Source organism: Nerophis ophidion, linkage group LG03 (genome assembly GCF_033978795.1).
Source record: "Nerophis ophidion isolate RoL-2023_Sa linkage group LG03, RoL_Noph_v1.0, whole genome shotgun sequence".
In the NCBI taxonomy this organism is placed as follows: domain Eukaryota; kingdom Metazoa; phylum Chordata; class Actinopteri; order Syngnathiformes; family Syngnathidae; genus Nerophis; species Nerophis ophidion.
In genome coordinates, this window is record NC_084613.1 from 27,223,727 (window position 1) to 27,246,325 (window position 22,599).

Sequence of the window (22,599 nt, forward strand, 5' to 3'; positions counted from 1 at the left end):
ATAAACGGAATAATACAGTTTCTATTATAGGGTTTTTTCCCTCCCGTTTTTGCGTCCATGGCAACACGGTCATATTCATCATTGCCGTCGCTGCTACGCACAAAGACTATAAAACATTTGGACTTGTCAATGCCGACTGATTACAGCAGTGGTTCTCAAATGGGGGTACACGTACCCCGGGGGGTACTTGAATGTATGCCAAGGGGTATGTGAGATTATTTAAAAAATATTCTAAAAAGAGCAACAATTCAAAAATCTTTTATAAATATATGTTTTGAATAATACTTCAACAAAATATGAATGTAAGTTCACAAACTGTGGAAAAAAAAACACAACAATGCAATATTCAGTGTTGACAGCTAGGTTTTTTTGGACATGTTCCATAAATGTTGATGTTAAAGATTTTTTTGTGAAGAAATATTTAGAATTAAGTTCATGAATCCATATAGATCTCTATTACAATCCCCAAAAAGGGCACTTTAAGTTGAGGATTACTTCTATGTGTAGAAATCTTTATTTATAATTGAATCACTTGTTTATTTTTCAACAAGATTTTAGTTATTTTTATATCTTTTTTTTCCAAATGGTTCAAGAAAAAGACCACTACAAATGAGCAATATTTTGCACTGTTATACAATTTATTAAATCAGAAACTGATGACATAGTGCTGTATTTTACTTCTTTATCTCTTTTTTTCAACCAAAAATGCTTTGCTCTGATTAGGGGGTACTTGAATTAAAATAATGTTCACAGGGGGTACATCACTGAAAAAAAGGTTGAGAACCACTGGATTACAGAACTTTATTTAGTTGTTTTTACACACCAATACATTAAGAAATTAATGAAATACCTAATTTATTATTTTATATAGCCATGTAGATGCTGTTTTTAAACTAGCAAGAGAACTGCCAAAATAGAAAAAAAAAAGGTTATTTTAAAACCCTGTAGCACCGTGCACATATACAGTACATTTGGTATTAAAAATTGCACTTTTTTTTTTTCAATGAAGAAATCCAGTATAATCCAACAGTATAATCATGGTTGTCTTGTCACTTTTAATTGTGTTAGTGATTTCTGATTAGCACATGAGAGTGCATGGTAAAAGATGCGTTCACACTCCGCACGAGACAGAATGGAAATAATGGGCACGGCTGCTGAAATAGCGCCATTTGGTTATCATTAAGACCGTGTGCTGATTCATGGAGCGGGAGATGTACAGTAACAGTGCTTGGACTTAATTAAAGTGCTTGCAGACAGTGACAAGCGGTAGAAATGTGTGTATGAGACATAAAACCTTGCTCACCTCTCGTGAAACCTTCTCTTGCATTTGCCCTCTAATTAAGCCATTTTTTTTTTTTTTTTACTAACTATGCACTGGAGATTCATAAATGTACAGTATTCTCTAAGGAAGAAGCTATTGTATATTATTTAATACACAGTCAGAAATGATAATTAGCCTTTTGTGAAATGTAACTAGATGGATGGTGGAAAAAGCCTTGTTGAACCTGAGGTACCAAAGTGTGTCTGCTCTGGCGTGCGGTTCTAGCAGTAATAGACAGATGGCACTGCTTCCAAGGTAGAGCGAAAAAGGTCCAGAGCTTTATTTTCCAGCATCTTTCAGGGTCTTACTCTCATTATCCATCCCAAAATTAACCTGTCAATTTATCAATCAACACCATCTTGTGTTTTCTGCCTGCTGTTTAGCAACTTGTGTGTGTGTGTGTTTATAACTGTGTAGTGAATGAATGCATTATCACTTAAATGACTGCTATGAATCACAATCGCTGCCGGGCTGTTGATAAGATGTAAATATGTGAGCAATTTGGTTTTAAAGGGGGAAAAAAATATATCTGTCTGTCGTCTTGTATGTGTAAAGAAAGAGAAGGTCACGGCCAGGCAAGCAGTATTTTTTTTTTAGGCTATAGTGCACCCTGAATACATAGATATACATTTATTGGCAGTACTTGCCACAGTCCTGAACAATGTACGTGATGTATGTGCGCGCTCTGGAACTAAATATGAAAGTGTACATTTACAGGTGAATCTCAAACAATTAGAATATTGTGCAAAGGTTTGTTTATTCCAGCAATTATATTTACAATATGAAATAATATAATAATATACGCCATAGGCTCATAACATGCAACTCAACATATTGCAAGACTTATTCTGATAATATGGAAACCTTGAATTAAAAATTTCAGAACATTTTGGAGATTTCAAAAACTGGAAACCATGATCATCAAAATTATAACAAAGGCTTGACGTATCTTACTATGCATTTAATGAGTTGATATTATCAGTTTCACCTGTGTGTACATTAATAATAAATTTACATTTCAGGCAACAATTGATTAAATATTAATGTATGTATGTATAAAAAAAAAATATATATATGTATATATATATATATATATATATATATATATATATATATATATATATATATATATATATATATATATATACATAAAGTGGCAATACATACTCAAAATTGTATTCAAATAAAATATATATTTAAATAATTCAAATAAGAGTAGAATTATCACATTTGATTACATTTGAATAATGGTAATTATAAGTATGCTGACATTACTTTAAACATTTTACCCATGTTTTAAATCATTTTCAATTAATTTACACATTGGCAAAAATGTGTTCTGAAAAATATGGATAAACATTGAATTGAGAACAGTATTCTTCTTTATTGGCTTTGGCCTTAATATTCTATCTACACACTTGAATACATTCAAAAAGGGTCACTGATTGAAATTTGTGTTTGCGAGCTCAGCAGGCTTCAGAGTTCTAGTGAACACTGGGACACGTTGTTATCTCTAAATGGTTAAGCAAAATTTGACCTTCCCAAAAAAAAAAATTAAGAAAAAAAAACATACAAAGTGCAACAGCCGCGGGTGGGAGACCTCAATTGCCTTTTTCGGGCGTTTTCTTCTTCTTCATGTGGAGATCATAAGCACCACGGCTGAATCCCGTCGTTACCAGAGCGATAGTAATGGTAGATATCAGGTTTGTCTCCCCTGTATTGTTATTTGCAAGCGGCCTTATTGTGCCTAGGTGTCGAAGAGGCGGGATCGGGGTTGCTGGGGCAATAGTGAGCAAAAAACGGTGGGGCGTATTTAAAAATGCTAACAAAAGACGTGAGAAAGGGGAACGCAACATCTGGTAATTTGTTTCAGCATGCTTAGCCTAATGATGTAAGCAGATTACTTTCCAACAGAGCGGGAGAAGGACAGTCGGTGGGTTTCTTTTCTTCTTTTTTTTGTTTGTCCCTTCTGGGTGTGCCCCATTAATGAGTGAGACAGAAGCCAGTGCCGCTACCACACAGTTAGCTCCATAGCCTGCCCCTACGGCTGCTCCTTGCTGCCATTAGGAGGGGAAAAAAGCCACCCCGAAAAATCTCCAGAAGAGGATTTTGATGAGAAAATTGCTTGGCACACAGCAAGGGCTTTGCCGTTTTTTTTCCCAGCACTTTAGAAGAGGGGTGGGCCGGGGGACCTCCCCGACTATCAGAGGTGGGATGTAAGCCACTTGATGCTGTGGGCGCCCCCTTTTGCCCGATGTGGCCCCGCTCCTCGGAGAGCAGAGATCAGTGGTGTGCCCGAATTGAAAGAGGGAGGGCAGGAACCCGGCGCGATGAAGGGCACTGCCTCGCTGTCAACGCACAGAGGAGACTGGGAGGATGAAACACACCATTAAGACCAATTTAGAGTGTTGCTCTAAATTTCAGCAGGACTGATCGATCCTGACAGGAGGGCTGCCAGATCACTTAAACCACTGCCCCTTGTCTGTCGTTCTTAGTGTCATGTCATTGCCTATCATTCCCCCTCACACGTGCTGGATTAATATCTGTAAGATTGTATTTTTACACATCAGTAATCAATAAGGATTTTGGTAATGATGTCATGATGCTGCCCTGGTATTGCGTTCTTCTCTTTTTTTCCCCTGCCTCTCTGTTTTTAATCCAAAGTGAAACCCTCTTGAGACTGGCTGTCGTGTTGCTTTATTGATTTTTTTTTTTTCTTCTTCTCTTACTCTGAACACTGGAGCAAAACTTAAATCAAGGTATAAGAAATATACTTTTTCCTTTTTAAAGGTTTCCACATTAGACAAGTTAGTCTACCATACCAACTTTATCTATTATCTTTATTAATTTGTGTTACAGCGTTATGTATTTATTGAGCTTTGTTTTTATGTCTGTTAAAACCTAATAAGAAAAATAGCTCAATAAGTTAACTTTTCGATTACAAGAAAGTTTGATCACATTACGCCTGTACTGGCTCACCTGCACTGGCTTCCTGTGCACTTAAGATGTGACTTTAAGGTTTTACTACTTATGTATAAAATACTACACGGTCTAGCTCCATCCTATCTTGCCGATTGTATTGTACCATATGTCCCGGCAAGAAATCTGCGTTCAAAGGACTCTGGCTTATTAGTGATCCCCAAAGCCCAACAAAAGTCTGCGGGCTGTAGAGCTTTTTCATTTCGGGCTCCAGTACTCTGGAATGCCCTCCCGGTAACAGTTCGAGATGCCACCTCAGTAGAAGCATTTAAGTCTCACCTTAAAACTCATTTGTATACTCTAGCCTTTAAATAGACTCCCTTTTTAGACCAGTTGATCTGCCGTTTCTTTTCTTTTTCTTCTATGTCCCACTTTCCTTTGTGGAGGGAGTCCGGTCCGATCCGGTGGCCATGTACTGCTCGCCTATGTATCGGCTGGGGACATCTCTGCACTGCTGATCAGCCTCCGCTTGGGATGGTTTCCTGCTGGCTCCGCTGTGAACGGGACTCTCGCTGCTGTGTTGGATCCGCGTTGGACTGGACTCTCACGACTGTGTTGGATCCATTATGGATTGATCTTTCACAGTATCATGTTCTCATATGTTCTCATAGTCATCAGTATCATCAGTATCACAGTATCATGTTCTCATAGTCATCATTGTCACCGACGTCCCACTGGGTCATTATTGTCAACGATGTCCCACTGGGTGTGAGTTTTCCTTGCCCTTATGTGGGCCTACCAAGGATGTCGTAGTGGTTTGTGCAGCCCTTTGAGACACTAGTGATTTAGGGCTATATAAGTAAACATTGATTGATTGATTGATTGATTATCTAGATCAGTGGTTCTCAACCTTTTTTCAGTGATGTACCTCCTGTGAACATTGTTTTAATTCAAGTACCCCCTAATCAGAGCAAAGCATGTTTTGGTTAAAAAAAAGAGATAAAAAAGTAAAATACAGCACAATGTCATCCGTTTCTGATTTATTAAATTGTATAACAGTGCAAAATATTGTTCATTTGTAGTGGTCTTTCTTGAACTATTTGAAAAAATATATATAAAAATAACTAAAAACTTGTTGAAAAATAAACAAATTATTCAATTATAAACAAAGATTTCTACACATAGAAGTAATCATCAACTTAAAGTGCCCTCTTTGGGGATTGTAATAGAGATCCATCTGGATTCATCAACTTAATTCTAAACATTTCTTCACAAAAAAAATAAATCTTTATCATCAATATTTATAGAACATGTCCACAAAAAAATCTAGCTGTCAACACTGAATATTGAATTATTGTATTTTTTTTCACAGTTTGTCAACTTACATTCATATTTTGTTTAAGCATTATTCAATAAATATATTTATAAAGGATTTTTGAATTGTTGCTGTTTTTAGAATATTTAAAAAAAATCTCACGTACCCCTTGGCATACTTTCAAGAACCCCCAGGAGGATGTGTACCCCCATTTGAGAACCACTGATCTAGATAATATTTACTACGTCCTCTTACATTTACATTACAAGGCTCTACTTATGTGTGTCTGCCAGCAGCCCCGCCCCCATCCATTACCAATGTGACGATAAACCTTAGTAAAGATCTGGCATGTACAATATCCACCAAAACGCGTAAACCTGCATTGTATAACATTTATTTTTGCGCCAAAATATCACTTCTGCGTTTTTTAAAATGAAATATCAATACAAATACGATCTAAGTTAAATTTGTTGAATGTTCGCCTTAGTTGCAGTTGCAGGTACTCACCGCACTAAGTTACAAGACGGGGACACAATCGAAAGCACCGAAACAAGCCTGCTTGTTAGCTAACCACCAAGCTTTCCTACTTGTTGTCGCCCGTGTTCGCTTTCTGAGCCAAAACATTGTCGGCTGTCTAGTTTGCTTTTAATCATATTTGGATGATTATAATAGTTTCAAGCCTGTTATAGTTCTGGAGCATTTATTAGTAGCCAGCGAGAAGGTATTTGTTTGATGGATATGAACAGAGGTCACAACACCGGAAGAATGTTACCCAAAGTCCGTGGCTACAGGATAGAGTTGCCAAATGGGAAACATTTTTGGAGTTCTTTGCATTCATCTTATAAAATTTTACATTACTTTTTTCATGGTAATGTTTGTAAATTATTTACTAAAAAATTAAAAGTTCAGTGGTACATTACTTGGGCATGTTAGTGTCAAAAAGACAGCCAAAATAGATGAAGTGAAGTGAGTTAGATTTTTATAGCGCTTTTCTCTAGTGACTCAAAGCGCTTTTACATAGTGAAACCCAATATCTAAGTTACATTTAAACCAGTGTGGGTGGCACTGGGAGCAGGTGGGTAAAGTGTCTTGCCCAAGGACACAACGGCAGTGACTAGGATGGCGGAAGCGGGAATCGAACCTGCAACCCTCAAGTTGCTGACACGGCCACTCTACCAACAGAGCTATGCCGCCCAGATGGCAGATGGGAATACATATAAAGGTAAAATATAGTTTAGAAATGCACTCAATTGCTGGAAATGTGGTCTGGATTTTCAAAATGTTCTTTCGGGGTGGCGTGGCAGCATTTCAGGTTGATATAAATATGCCACCCTATTTCTCAAAGGGTCCTCACATTCCTAAAAAATAAACTACGTTAAAACTCCCAACGTTTAATAACCTTTGTCTAATAAAATGATCAAAAAACTGGGATTGATAACAGGGCTTTGATAAATTTATGGACCGGCTAGTATTAGCTCGCTAATATTAGCTAGCTTAAATGCTAACATGAGAACAAGACACATTAAGAAATAACACACCCCACTCTAAACTTTAATAAACACATTGCTGTCTGAGTAACTAAAATATTATATTGTTCACATTAAATGTACAAGCTGTGCTGTCGTATGACAGTGATTGATCTATCTTTGGAGGACTACACCATGGAAGGAAGTGTCTACAACTTGAAGTGAATGCAGTGGGACGAATCATTTATTGTATAATTAAAAACACTCTAAAACCTTAAAAAATTAAAACAGAAAAAGTTAAACGTGTTACAACACTCAAATAAAAATATTTCCCCCAAGAAGCCATAAGAATACATATTTTTTCTTATGCCAATAAATAATATTGTCTGTTTTGTTTTATTTGTGTAAGTAAAACTCTTAACAGATTTCAGTGTGTGTGTAATTAACATATTTTACACAAAACCGTCATTGTGGTCACAGTAACCGTGATATAAAATTTCCATATGGTTTCATCCCTAGCTAACACAAATAAAGAGACTGAATGACTCTATTTAATTCTGCAGGAGAGAGGACCTGGTGCAGTATTAAACATTTCTTAAAAGCACACTTGAAAACAAAATGATATTCATCACAGCCAAATAAAATATCAAAATATTAAAAATAATATTTGTAACTGTGGCTGTCAATCATGTTTTTAATCTGATTAATCACAGGTTTTTTCAATTCTAAATAATTACAATATATTGTAAATGTATATAATATAGCTTTTTAACCAACATTGTGTGTCATTTAGTGTGTGCAAAGAGACTCGAGAAAAAAATGTATATTCTCTTAAGTGTTTGAACACCTTTAGCATCATGTTAATGGTAACCAAAAACAGCATTTATCCACATAAATGTGGACCTATTACTCCCTTTGTGTTATTAATGAGCTATTTAAGACTGAAATTTTTTTAGTGAAAAGAATAGAGTGCGCATAATTCTTTGCGGGTTGACTGTTCCATCATGTTTTTTCTGTAATCAAATCTGAAACTGTTTGTTTCTGTAGCCTTTCACTACCGGATCAACTGTAACCCCTCTTGGACAACATGTCTAAGATATATTGCTGATGTAGATGTCCATATCTGCTTTACAGATTTACTTTAGAAAATAGATATGTGTGAAACTCCTATTGTTGTCCTATTTGTATTTGACTTTATTAAATATTTGGGTATCATTTTGTTAAAATAAAAAACGTTTTAAGTAACGTATCAGTGTTGTTATCTATCTTATGTAGGAACGTAGTTAATCATAGAACTGGAACCCAATGTTATTGAAAAAAATGTTGATTTTGAAACAAGAATTGTTTTAAATCGAGAATAGACTGAATCGAATCATGACCTCCAACAAATTGAATCGAATTGTGTGGAGCCCAAAAACTCACAGCTCTAGTTAATTGCACTAAAAATAAATTCTAATCAGATTTGTAATGATGAATTGAGAGCCCTAAAAAACATGAACATACTGTTAAAAAACCTAACTAATGTAGTAAAACATTATATCCAATTAAAATGTTTCAAATGTCTTATGTTCTTTCCCATCGAGCAGAGTATGAAAGACTGAAGTCTACAGGAAAATATACATTGCTCTAAAAATAAATGTTTTAATTAAAGTATACTAATCAAGCGAAACAGCAAAGAATAAAAAGCTAAATTAAGTAGTAAAAAAAAAAAAATGTCTTCCATTCCGCACTAATTCCAAAACCAATTGTAGTGTATTATATGACAGGCACATCAAAAACATGCCCCGCCGTCTCTAGGTGATATCTGCCGGGTTTATTGTCATATGCACAGTCCGGGAATACTCAAGTCTATTATTGCTGTGCGGCTATCGGCAGGCACTGCGCTGACATTTTATATGCCATCTATTTATTAGCTGCAGTGTTCATTGAGGCAGCTCGGGTTAAGTATCCCAGTTCGGTGTCTGGTGGAGATATTGAACCTGCGGCCCTCCTTGTCCCGAGTTCAGTTCCCTAACCGCAACCAGTTTGGCCCCCGTGAAGGATGAGGTCTCGGCGAGAGTGGCGCTACGCACAGCACGCCGACAGTGATCTATTCCGTGCCTCATATCGTGTTGCTCCGTGGCACTGACTGATGCTACCTGCAAACCCCTGCAGCCCCCCTGCAGATGATTAGATCCATGGCGGCGCCTAGAGCTCATTTTATAAAGATCACTTCCTTTTCTTTCAACGCGGCAAGACGCTCACGGAGCTCCATAAGGGAGAAGGCGCGAGGGGGGGAAGTGGGGGATGAAGTGAAAGAAAGTTATTCCAGGCGATCTCTTGCCTTATCATGTGCTGTCAGTCCAGTGCTTGACAAATGTGACTCATCTGAGCAGTTGAACTTGGAGTGTAATTCATGTCCATCATGATGCTTTGGGGCGTCCGCTAAGCACGTTCATATGTACTCAGACATAAATACAATGAAAAAGCTTCTGGCAGCCAGATTTTTATATATATATATATCGATCGATCGATCGATCGATCGATAGATGTGTATATATATGTGTATATATACATATGTGTGTGTGTATATATATATGTATATATATATATACACATATATGTATATATATACACATATATGTATATATATATACACATATATACACACATATATATATATATACACACACATATATGTATATATATATATATATATATATATACACATATATGTATATATATACACATATATGTATATATATATATACACATATATATACATATATATATATATATATATATATATATATATATATATATATATATAGATATATAGATATATATATATACACACACATATATATATATATATATATATATATATATATATATATATATATATATATATATATATATATATATATATATATATATACATACATATATACATATATATATATATATGTATATATATATATATATATATATATATATATATATATATATGGATAGATATATATATATACATACATATATACATACATATATATATATACACACACATATATATATATATATATATATATATATATATATACATACTTTACTGTCTCAGAAAATTTGAATATTGTGATAAAGTCCTTTATTTTCTGTAATGCAACTAAAAAAATTGTTTTATCAACGCATCAAGCCTTTTATTATTTTAATATTGCTGATTATGGCATACAGCTTAAGAAAACAAAAAAATCTTATCTCAAAAAATTAGAATATTTCCTCAGACCAGGTAAAAAAAAAGATTTATCACAGCAAAACAAAATCAAACATTTGAAAATGTCTATTAATGCACTCAGTACGTGGTTGGGAATCCTTTTGCACGGATTACTGCATCAATACGGCGTGGCATTGCTGAGGTGTTATGGATGCCCAGGATGCTTCAATAGCGGCCTTTAGCTCATTTGCATTATTGGGCCTGGTGTCTTTCAGCTTCTTCTTCACAATAACCCACAAATTCTCTATGAGGTTCAGGTCAGGGGAGTTGGCAGGCCAATGGAGGATAGTAATGCCATTGTCAGTACACCAGTTACTGCTGGTTTTGGCACTGTGGACGGGTGCCAGATCATGCTGGAAAATGAAATCATCATCTCCATATTGCTTTTCAACAGATACAGCTTCAGTAGCCGTATTCCCATGGTCAAGCCACTCCTGAACTCTAGACAACGGAAGTTCCCTCAGTCAACAATGGTTTGGGGAGCCATGTCAGCTGCTGGTTTTGGTCCACTGTGTTTCATCAAGTCCAGAGTCAATGCATCTGTGTACATGCTTCCATCTGTTGTAAAACTCTATGGAGATGATGATTTCATTTTCCAGCATGATCAGGAACTTTCTGTGTGGAGTTTGCATGTTCTCCCCATGACTGCATGGGTTCCAAAAACATGCACCTGGGGATAGGTTGATTGGCAACACTAAATTGGCCCTAGTGTGTGAATGTGAGTGTGAATGTTGTCTGTCTATCTGTGTTGGCCCTGCGATGAGATGGCGACTTGTCCAGGGTGTACCCCGCCTTCCGCCCGATTGTAGCTGAGATAGGCGCCAGCGCCCCCCGCTACCCCAAAACGGAATAAGCAGTAGAAAATGGATGGATATATATATATATATACAGTTAAGATATCTAAACCCATTGCTATTTTAAACAAGGTAATGGAATTGCTAATTCAGAAAGCATTGTATATTTTGTATGTTTCACTAATTGTTCCATATCTAACATATTGCATTAAAGTGTGGGTTAGTGCCTGTAAAACATATTTGAATATTATCCCCCTTTTACAGACGAGAGCCGTAAGAGTGTCCTGAAAATCACATATAAAGATAAGCAAATAATCCTACTGAACACTATTCAAAACTGATTTGTTAAAAAGAGAAAGTAATTCTAACCAAGAAGTAACTGAGCCTTCTAAAAAAAAATCCCTTTTTAGAACAATGACAAAGGTAAGAAGTGTTTCAAGTACAGGTGTTAGTTTATGCAACAAACTAGATGGTGGAACAAAACAATGTAAAACTCTTCTAGGAAAAATCATGACGACGAAAATATAGGATTTTTAGTAAATTGTTTCGTTATTTGTTGTTTTTACAAAGTAAAAATATAGTAGTCTCCTGTGTTGAAAAACAAATGCTATAGATGTGTGAATGAAGAGTCGATGTTTAACTTTTTCTTGCGCCTTTTCATTAACATTCGACTTTAATGTAATGTTTGTTCGTTTTTTCATTTGTTTTGAATTTAATGTATAAAATAAAATGGAAATCGAACAACGTAGCCTTGCAGACATGCCATCAATGATTCTGCAGCTTAAAGGAGGCCAGTATGAATATATAGTAAATATGGTAGCCACCCTTTGGCGGGCTAAACAAAATGACACCACGGGCCAAATTTGCCATCCTTGGTCTGGATGGTAAACCGCGAGAATATAGTGACCGAGGGGCCCATTGGACCTTTTTTAATGATTTTGCTGGTGTGTATCTTCTGGGTCCGTCTGTGCCACCAGCTGAGGTGTTAATGCAAATATAGCAGATCATTTGTGGTCTAACCTGTTTTTTAAGTGGCGCTCACCAAAAGTGTGACAAGCAGGTGGGTAGACATTGATGAGGTAATTAGATCCGGAACATTCTTTTTCCATTCCAAAACTATTATATTTACACTGCAAAAAGTCAGTGTTCAAAAACAAGAAAACAATATACAAAAATGAGGGGTATTTTATTTGAACGAAGCAAAATTATCTGCCAATAGAACAAGAAAATTCGGCTTGTCAAGACTTTCCAAAACAAGTAAAATTAGCTAACCTCAATGGACCCGAAAAATAGCTTAAAATAAATATATTCTCACTAATAACAAGTGCACTTTTCCTGGTAGAAAAAAAGAGACCTTTTTGCTCAATATGTTGAAAAATATTCCTAAATGAAGTAAATGCTCGTGCCATTATTTTGACATAATGATATGCGCTCGGCAACGTGATGTATTTTTTTTCATTCATGCTTGAAATAAGAAAAGATTACTTTAAAAAAGTAGTTTTACACTTGTGAGTGTTGATGACACAGCTTTGCAACAGTTTATATTCTAGTTTCAAGCATGTGTTACTCAATATAGGTCATCTAATCTCAGCAACAAGCTGTTATATCTAACTGAGATCACTTAGGACCAAAACCCTTAAAACAAGTAAAAGGCTAACATAAAATCTGCTTAGTGAGAAGAATTATCTTATTAGACAGAAAATATTTATGGAACATGTCCACAAAAAAATCTAGCTGTCAACACTCAATTTTGCATTGTCGCATTTCTTTTCACAGTTTATGAACTTCCATTCATATTTTGTTGAAGTATTATTCAATAAATATATTTATAAAGGATTTTTGAATTGTTGCTATTTTTAGAATCAAAAGAAAAAAAATCCAATGTACCCCTTGGCATATCTTTAAGTACCCGCAGGGGTACGCGTACCCCCATTTGATAACCACTGTGTTACTGCATACGTCAGCAGCCAAATTACGTACAAATTATGTACTTTTATACCTTGTTTGCTTTGCTACTAAAAGATAAGCTGTCTAGTATGTTCACTATTTTATTTGATTGCAATAAGAAATGTATGATTAATCTATCATAAAACATTTTTGTTAAAATAAAGCCAATAATGCCATTTTTCTGTGGTCCCCTTTATTTAGAAAAGTATCAAAACCCATTTTGGTACTGGTTATACATTTGGGACAACCCCAGCATGGATATGTATTTCAGTTGTTGCAGTCTCTGCAAAAAAGCTTCAGTTGTTGTCCTTTAGAAATGGATAATAAAGCAATTGATGAAATCTAAGGCGGTTTGGCAACATGGCATAATTAGGTTGCGTGCCAGTTTTCCCTGCAGTCCAGACCTTGCTCAAAGCCTTCCTCATCAGCAGCCCAGAGACTAAACACCTACTTTATCTGTTCCCCCATGGCTGTCCATCCACGGGGACTCCACGGGTGCCCTCGAACGCGCTGCCAGTACGTTTTTTCCCGCCTCAGGCTGCAATGGGTTGAAACTTCAGATGGCAGATGGCAGCATAGGGATGGACGAACTACTCGATCTTTTAAGGTGGAATTGCCAAGCAAGAAGTGGAACATCGTATCCTAGAGGCACGCCTGCCTCTGCCAAGATTAAAGCAGGAAATATATGTATGAAGACGCCACAAATGTCTTCATTTCAAAGAATGTGGAGGCATGCTGCAGGGTTTGTTTTAATGTTTTAATAAGCAAATCCGTCCCTGCTTGTTCACATGCTGTGGTTTACACACAGGACAGCTGAAGATATCAGAGTGAAGCCAGTCATCTTACTTGATGTGATTCGTACAAAGAACGACGTCTTTAAAGACCGTCTTTTCCCGAATGCTTTGTGTACGCACTCGTGGACGAGCGCGCCTCTGAACAACCTCCGCCAGTCAACAGCAAGAAGTGATCGGGCACTTTCTAATGCCACCGGGCCCATCTGAGAGAAGGACCCTTTTCATTCGACATACTTGGCCGCTCGTCGCCTCGCCATAATGGGTGCTCTGAACGAGCTTTGAGGCAATAGCCAATTAAAAGCCTTGAAGGGGATGCCTCGGGGCCCCGCATGAAAGGCTTCAGGTGTGAAATGCTTGTTTTTCAAGAGTGCTGCAAATGTTGGCCGCTTTCAAGTTTGCTGTTGCCCTGCTGGCGTCCCCTCCTAGCCCACCCCTGCAGCCCTTCTCATGTGGAGGAGTGTAGAGGCCAGAGGTGATGGGCAAGAGAAAACCACTCAAGTTCAATTTTCTATTCAGCGCTCCAGACCTGGACACTCTAATGTTTTTTACCTCTGCTTCATAACGACCAGTGGAGTTTCAGATGATGCGGACAATAGCTTTTTAGCGCACAATGGAGAGGAGGAGAAGCTGAAGGGCAGACAGGGGGGTGGAAATGGATGAGACACAAAGTCTGCATATGAGTCCAGACTTTGGCAGTTGAGTGATGGCGGGGTTGCCTGGGATGAGGCTTAAAAGGAGACGGATTGTTTGCTAATTATGGTTATTTCTGACCAGAACATGGCAGGTTCAATGGCTACTATAATCCGTTATTGTAGCCGACGGGAAATGCAAGCGTGAGAAAGCTTCTGTTTTTGGAAATTAATCATCAGAATAAATTGTGCAAGTTAGGGAGTGTTTTATTTATTGTAACATGTTCGCCTAACTTTTACATGTTTATGTATAGGCACTAACCTATATTTTAGGATTTACATGACGTTGCGCCCGGCTAACGTCCGGCTTATTAAATATGCTTGGTGGTCAAGCCAGCGTCTGTTCTCAATGGGTAACAGGCACCATTTTGCCTTCCTCGAAGAAAAATGACCTATGCTTGCGATATTTTTGGCTTTAGGAACGGTTCGAATAGTGATAAGGATAGTTTCTTCAGAGTTCCTTGAGAGGTAATCAAGAAGGGCGGAACAAGTAAAGATTTTACAAAAGGCGATGAGAAAAGTGGCACACTCTCCAGTCTCACTTATGTAGCAGAGTCAACGAACACAAGTTTGCTAAATGTTTAACATATTTTTGATATACTTCACTCGTTTAGTATGTCCCATTAAACTATAATCTTAATATTTCATCCATCCATTTTCTACCGCTTATTCCCTTTGGTGTCGCGGGGGGCGCTGGTGCCTATCTCAGCTACAATCGGGCGGAAGGCGGTGTACACCTTGGACAAGTCGGCACCTCATCGCAGGGCCAACACAGATAGACAAACAACATTCACACTCACATTCACACACTAGGGCCCATTTAGTGTTGCCAATCAACCTATCGCCTTGTGTGTATTTTTTTTACTTTTTTTTTGCAAACAAAAAACAGAAAGTCAGGGCCAAGGATGTTTTGTCAGGAAAGGTACTCCCCTCTTGTTTATTTTGTACACAAACGTGTAGTACATATGACAACAGGACAAAATTTAACTATGGTGTTGATTCAGTAATTGTTTTTTTGATAGGTAACTTTGAGGGAATAATGTATTTAATGTTGCATTCAATTTTTAAAGATGCTTTTTAAAGACAAAATTACATTTGATCAAGGGCGTTCAAAAGGTGTACGAAAAAGGGTTGTACAAACCTTTTCCACTGAGGGCGACATTCAGAAAAAATTAAGGATCCTAAGAGTCAGCTTGATACCTTTTGTACATTAAAGATGATACAAGCAAACCATCCATCCATCCATCTTCTTCCGCTTATTCAATGTCGGGTTGCGGGGGCAGCAGCCTAAGCAGGGAAGCCCACACTTTCCTCTCCCCAGCCACTTTGTCCAGCTCTTCCCAGGCTAGCCGGGAGACATAGTCTTCCCTACGTGTCCTGAGTCTTCCCCATGGCCTCCTACCGGTGGGATGTGTCTTAAACACCTCCCTAGGGAGGCGTTCAGGTGGCATCCTGACCAGATGCCCGAACCACCTCATATGGCTCCTCTCGATGTGGAGGAGCAGCGGCTTTACTTTGAGCTCCTCCCGGATGGCAGAGCTTCTCGCCCTATCTCTAAGGGAGAGCCCCGCCACCCGGCGGAGGAAACTAATTTCGTCCGATTGTACCCGCGATCTTGTCTTTTCGGTCATGACCCAAAGCTCATGACCAGAGATGAGGATAGGAACGTAGATTGACCGGTAATTTGAGAGCTTTGCCTTCCGGCTCAGCTCCTTCTTCACTACATTGGATCGATACAGCGTCCGCATTACTGAAGACGCCGCACCGATCCGCCTGTCGATCTCACAATCCACTCTTCCCTCACCCGTGGACAAGACTCCTAGGTACTTGAACTCTTCCACTTGGGGCAGGGTCTCCTCCCCAACTCGGAAATGGCACTCCACCCTTTTCCGGGCGAGAACCATGGATTCGGACTTAGAGTTGCTGATTCTCATCCCAGTCGCTTCACACTCGGCTGGGAACCGATCCAGTGAGAGCTGAAGATCCCGGCCAGATGTAGCCATCAGGACGACATCATCTGCAAAAAGCAGGGACCTAATCCCGCAGCCACCAAACCGGAACCCCTCAACGCCTTGACTGCGCCTAGAAATTATGTCCATTAAAGTTATGAACAGAATCGGTGACCAAGGACAGCCTTGGTCACCGACTTACTGCCAGCAATGCGGACCAAGCTCTGACACTAATCGTATAGGGAGCGAACCGCCACAATCAGACAGTCCGATACACCATACACTTTGATCACCCCACAGAGGACTTCCCGAGGGACACGGTCGAATGCCTTCTCCAAGTCCACAAAGCACATGTAGACTGGTTGGGCAAACTCCCAATCACCCTCAAGGACCCTGCTGAGAGTATAGAGCTGGTCCACAGTTCCACGACCAGGACGAAAACCACACTGTTCCTCCTGAATCCGAGGTTCGACTATCCAGGGTAGCCTTTTCTCCAGTACACCTGAATACATCTTACCGGGAAGGCTGAGGATCGTGATCCCACGATAGTTGGAACACACCCTCCATTTCCCCTTCTTAAAAAGAAGGACCACCACCCCGGTCTGCCAATCCAGAGGTACCACCCCCATGTCCACGCGATGTTGCAGAGTCTTGTCAACCAAGACAGCCCCACAGCATCCAGAACCTTAACGAACTCCGGGCGGATCTCATCCACCTTGCCACCGAGGAGCTTTGGGACTGTGTGACAAGGGGTGGCACTTTCGTGACCTCTGTGGTGCTTTTTTTGTGGACTTCTGGATCTGCCTTCCGGGAGCCTTTTGGCCATGGAGACCAGCTGCTGGGTGTCTGCCACACCGGAGTCTGTTTGGAGGGACTAGAGGAGATGCGGATGAGGGGACAGGGCTGCAGAGCTAGCACTGAGTTCTGGGACGGAGAGGCTTCGCGGTGTCTTGGCTGGGTGAGCAGGTGTCGGACACCTCAGTCACCTTGGACGAATCCTCGCTCATCCATGCGGACTGGACACTAGCCGAGAGTGGAGTCGGCTGTCTTGGTTGCTTTGTTGGGTCTGCTCCTGTCTCTGGCCATGCTCCCTTCACCCCAGCGGACGATGGCGTGGAACAGCGCAGAGGCCACCACAGTGGAAATGTTTATTTTACTTTTTATTCATAGCTGTATGTAGAAGTGTCTGGTTGTATCTGCTGCTTTAATGTCTTTAATGTAAGAGGGATGTGTATTATGGCTATGAGTTGTTTTTTTCCCTTGGCCTCAGTCGGCACCCCCCTCCAGGGCCCAGGCTAAGACCGATTTTTCAATTTTATTTTAATCTTCTATCTCCCCCCCCCCCTTGTTTACCTGTATCTCATCTTTTTTGTAAGGAGCGCTGGAAGCCGGCAGACCCGTCAGCGATCCTGTTCTGTCTCCCTGTAATGTTTGTTTGATCTTGAATGGGATTGTGCTGAAAATTGTAATTTTCCTGAAGGAACTCTCCTGACGGAATAAATAAAGTACTATCTAATCTAATCTATCTAAATGGCTAACGAAACTCCGCTTTTCCAAAGTGACAACAAACACGATTTTACCAATTACCGACCAATCTCTCTTTTGCCTCAGTTCTCAAAAATCTGAGAGAAACTATATAACTCTCGACTTGAATCTTTTCTTGAGAAGCATCATATAATCAATGACAGTCAGTATGGCTTTAGGTCCAAACGAACAACCTCAATGGCGATAACTGAAGCTATTGAAGAAATTACTAATGCATTGGTGCATAAAATATATGCAGTTGGTATATTTATTGTTCGAAAGAAAGCATTTGATACCATTAATCATTCAATTCTAGTAGATAACATGGATGAAATGGAATTAGGGGGCTGGCTGGTGACTGGTTAAAACGTTATTTAACAGGAAGTGTACAGTTTGTAAAAATGGGTCCATTTTTATCTGAAACTCTTAGCATTGCTTGTGGTGTCCCCCAAGGGTCCCTGTTGGGGCCCAAACTGTTTAATGTATGTATTAATGATATGTTTAATACATCTAAAGTACTGAAATGTATACTATTTCCAGACGACACAAATATATACTACAGTAGTGATGACTATAATGAGCTCATAAATACAGTAAACACAGAGCTAAACATAGTAAAGAAATGGATGGACACAAATAAATTATCTTTGAATATTAATAAAACTACGATAGTGATGTTTGGAAATTGCAACATAACGTCTGAACACAAAATAAGTATTGATGGTAGCCAAATTTAAATCGTAAATGAGAATACATTTTTGGGAGTGATAATTGATAGTAAACTATCATGGAAACCTCATGTCAGACACATTCAAACAAAAATCTCCAAAAGCCTCTCAATTATAAACCAAGCAAAACACTACTTCAATGAAAATGCACTCCGTACGCTATACTGCACCTTGGTACTGCCATACCTTACATACTGTGTTGAATACTTCTTTTTACTCTATACTGCACCTTGGTACTGCCATACCTTACCTACTGTGTTGAATACTTCTTTGTACTCTATACTGCACCTTGGTACTGCCATACCTTACCTACTGTGTTGAATGCTTCTTTGTACTCTATACTGCACCTTGGTACTGCCATACCTTACATACTGTGTTGAATACTTCTTTGTACTCTATACTGCACCTTAGTACTGCCATACCTTACATACTGTGTTGAAGTATGGGGGAATACTTAGCACAACACAATTCATCCTCTGATCATATTACAGAAAAGAGTATTGCAGATCATTCACAACGTTGGTTATTTAGAACATACTCATAATCTGTTTATGCAATCAAAATTGCTCAAATTTGATGACCTTGTTAAATACAATTCATTAATAATCTTATATAAAGCATTTCACAAATTATTTCCACCTAATCTACAACGTATTTTTATAAGACTAGTGCAGGCTCATAACTAGAGAGGCTTTGGATATTTCTCATTGCTGAGAGCTCAAACTAATTGTAAACGTTTTTGTGTGTCTGTATGCGTAATAAAACAATGGAACAAACTGGACTTACAACACTAGCAAAGCCAAACTATTCATCGATTTAAACTATTGTACAAACATTGGGTCTGGTTCAAATATAGAGATGAGGGTCTTTAATTTAATTTGACTTGCTGTTGTACTCTGTCTCAAAGTGTAACACTAATTTAATCAGTGCTTGTTTGCCAAAAAAACCTCAATTCTAACATGCAATTAAAAAAAAAAAAAAACAACATTTTGGATAATATATATATATATATATATATATATATATATATATATATATATATATATTTTTTTTTTTTTTTTTTTTTTTTTTGGAAAACAATACAATGTACTGCAAACAACTACAGTAGTTTTGTAAAATGTAATAATATCGTTCAGCTTTTACCTTGGAGAGAGTACTTTTGTAGGCTTCTCCTACGGGAAGCCTCTCTGTCATGTAACAATAGGAATTGTTATTGTTTTTAATTTTGCACACAGACGTCTTCTGGTGACGCACCGTTAGTCAGGGTTGACAGCAAGCTATATGCGTGTTTGTGTTCCAATGTTCGATCGTCCATTTGGCAGTCAGGAGACCGAATTAACTGAAACACGTCAAACACAGCATCAGCAGCTTCTCCATATGTGCATTAGTAAATGTCTTGTCGGTTTGGATTTATTATTTGTTTTGCTGTGTGCTGATCAGGCTGGCTTCTGCTTCATCTGATGCGCTACACAGAAGGGCATGTTTTTGAAGGTTTGTTTCTCTGATTCAGTGGGCTCTCATTTGCAATCTCTTGCTCTGTTCCGGCGTGATTGGGGGAAAAAAACAAAAAAACTTGGACTTGCAAAAAGCCAAGAGATTGTATCTGAAAATACTCTTAAATTAAGGTACCAGAGTACTTTCTATTAATTACTTTGATCTGCTTTGTCTATTTAATTTTGGGATGAAAAACCTTAGAAACATAAAGATGTTTCTCCTAAAAACCTACTTTTCTTATCTCTTGGTACCTGCTGTTGTGTATTTGTGATCTGCATAAGTCCCGATTATATCGAATGCTGGAGGCATTTCATCGCTGTTTATAAAACAATCTTGCCTTCTTTCATACTTCCTCCGAACGAGCCATTTTGAATTTGTCCCAATTTGTGGCGTTTTCTCAAGTGTTACGTCATATATGATATAAATTAGCTCAAAGTGCTTTGTGTGGGCTCGCCATTGTAGTCCGACGCTTTAGTCGATAAGCTCCTTTTTTCTCTATTGTCTTGTTGTGGGGCAGACTGGTTCGTACATGCACATGCATCCTCTGCTGTCGCCTTTTCTAATACAAAGTAGTGTATAGTTCGAACTAAGGCTGGGCGATATGGCATTTTTTTCCATCCATCCATCCATTTTCTACCGCTTATTCCCTTTCGGGGTCGCGGGGGGCGCTGGCGCCTATCTCAGCTACAATCGGGCGGAAGGCAGGGTACACCCTGGACAAGTCGCCACCTCATTTTTTAATATCTCAATATTTTTAGGCCATATCGCGATATACGATATATATTACGATATTCTGCCTTGGTCTTGAATGAACACTTGATGCAAATAATCACAGCAGTATGATGATTCTATGTGTCTACATTAAAACATTCTTCTTTATACTGCATTCATATATGCTACTTTTAAACTTTCATGCAGAGAGGGAAATCACAACTAAGTCAATTGACCCAAAGTGTATTTATTAGGGTTATTAAGCAATGGCACAAACATTCATGTTATTTCCAAAACAGAAAGTGCAAGATTGTCTGAGACATTTTAAGTGTCTAATAAAAATGAGCTGCATAATAGGAAATCAAATAGTATTCGTCCTTCACTATGTGGTAGATTACTGCGGACGTTATAAAATTATATTCATTCCCTAGCTAGTGACTTTTCAAATGATGCTACATATTAGCAGTAATGCTACTTTTTTATAGCAATACTTTTGCCCCACACTTGACAAATTACAGTTGTCAGTTCGACATTTTACCACTTGAAGCCGAATCACCGCCAGACGATGGACCCTCTGCTTTTTTTGTTAGGAATTAAGTCTTCCTTCATTTGTTACCAGATCTGCACCTTTTTTCTCTCGTATTACCACTCGTACGGCTAACTAACGTAGCCCAGTCTGCTACCTCTCTGCTGGGCGAGGGCGTATACGTACAGTATGTGACGTATGACGTGACAGTATGTGAAGTGTGTAAGTTTGTGCGCCTGCTTGTCTGTGAGAAGGAGAGACAGGAAAGAGCGAGAAGAGCCTGTTGTGTAATGCCCGCAGCTAAAAGCAACTGCGTGAGAACTCGAATATTACGATATAGTCATTTTCTATATTGCACAGAGACAAACCCGCGATATATCGTGTATATCGATATATCGCCCAGTCCTAGTTCGAACTCATATCTGTCAGTAAATTCGTTATGGAAGCACTAAAACAATAACATGGATGACGGTTAGAAAACGCTTTTGAAATGGGGGCACATAAATAAGACCGCCCACAAAACGCGGTCAGAAAGCGGCTTAAAACCGGTCTGAAAAACAATCTATGCAATATTTTTACAAAAGAACCACCGTTACATGTTATGTGGACCACAAACAAGTGTTTAAAATGTCGAAGAAACATCATGATGTGACCCCTTTTAAACGTTTTATAATGGCAACAGTTTGACACTATTATTTTTTAATTTTTTTAAATCCAAGCTTGGCCAGTGTCCTGTACACAATGTGTTCGACCTAAGAGGTTCCATAGTAATTCCTTCCACAGAAAAAAACGAGCGCTGCAACCCATGTATATTAATCTTCTTAGCGTCATACATCATTATAGTGTCAGGTGAGCAGACAAATGAACGGATGCCTGTTTATCGGAGTTAGGCAATGTGTTTTACCAATTGCCATCGCTCAGGGCACATTTCGCCACGAATAAATTGCTTAGGAGTTATTGCAATGAAGTTAAAGGACTCTCGCCTCCACCATCGCTGGCCACTCCTGCATTACTCTCTTTTTATCTGTCCAGATTGGAGGAGCCTTTCCATAAGATGAAGAGAGGAGACATCAAAATAAATGGAGTCCATTAAAAGCAGCAATGCATCAACTGTTTGATCAAGTGATTAATAAACAGCCCGGGATTGTGAATGATTAAAGCATTTATTCAAA

General features: G+C 38.5%; 1 protein-coding gene across 4 annotated transcripts in view; it reads left to right on the top strand.

The window, feature by feature from the left end:
* Nucleotides 1-22,599, top strand: part of LOC133549401 (protein enabled homolog) — a 170,580-nt gene that overhangs the window by 88,601 nt on the left and 59,380 nt on the right. For 2 of the 4 annotated variants that reach the window (XR_009806072.1, XR_009806075.1), the window contains one exon: nt 22,460-22,587. The exons of the other annotated variants lie outside the window; for them this stretch is intronic. The gene's annotated coding sequence lies outside the window, so the exon portion shown is untranslated. Of the gene's footprint in view, nt 1-22,459; nt 22,588-22,599 lie in introns of those variants that run through there. 4 annotated transcript variants of the gene reach the window in all.